Source organism: Nuphar pumila, chromosome 7 (genome assembly GCF_984573655.1).
Source record: "Nuphar pumila chromosome 7, dmNupPumi1.hap1.1, whole genome shotgun sequence".
NCBI lineage: Eukaryota > Viridiplantae > Streptophyta > Magnoliopsida > Nymphaeales > Nymphaeaceae > Nuphar > Nuphar pumila.
The window spans coordinates 6454752-6455710 of record NC_143255.1 but is presented as its reverse complement, the minus strand read 5'-3'; positions in this window follow the sequence as shown (position 1 = coordinate 6455710).

Below are 959 nucleotides of genomic sequence, written 5' to 3'. Positions count from 1 at the left end.
TTCAGAAGACCCACTGAAAGAGACTATTTTTGTACGAGATGGTAAACGTTGACACCGTCGTCAGTTGGGCCCACAGCACGGAAGCCATTTCCTTCGGATGTCCAAAATGCCCTCCTTCCCCGTGTCTCTGGATGGTGAGTGTTTCGCGATTCACAAGGGAATGCCATTTCCCATCTTTTGGGGCCCAAAGGGGTTTGGCCTAGTGGGATGGGGCCTTGGGTGCTAGGATCAAATCCCATAACTGCCACCCCTTGTGCAAGCAGAAGCGTGGTGTCTCTACGGAGGCAAGGGTTAAGCCAAGAAGTTTATTATTGTCAGGGCAACAACCATAAGTACAACAGGTGGCTTCTAACGACCCAAGATTTTAAACTTGAAAAATATATAAAATTTTTTTATCAACAAAAACCTTTTTAACTCTCGTCTAAAAACCTTAGGCGAGTTACAGATTATACAATAGCGATAAAACTGAAATTTTAATGCAGATAACATTTCTAAAATAATTCAGTTCCAATAAACAAAGTATTTATATACTATAAGGCAACCTCCCTACGTCCTCTGGGCTGTCAAAAGTCTTTTATGAATAAACTCTGCCTAATCAACATAGTGTTGGAGCACAATCGATGATTTTATCATCTGATCACCAACTTCACTCCAATAAAATGAAGATTTGCAGGGTCGCACATACAGGGCCTCGTACAGAGCCATACCAATACTCGAAAGATAATTATTATTATTATAAACAAATTTTGTCAACTTTAGATATTTGCACTAGTCACCCTTCCATTCCAGTGCACATATGCAAAGCATTTCCTTCGATATTTGTATTGTTCTCTCAAACCATCAATCTTTTTTAATGTGAGAGGTTGTATTAAACTTGAGCTTTGTTCTCAAATTCTTTTGTAGTTGTTCCCAAAACTTTTAAATGAATCTCAAATCTCTATCTAAAATAATTGACAATG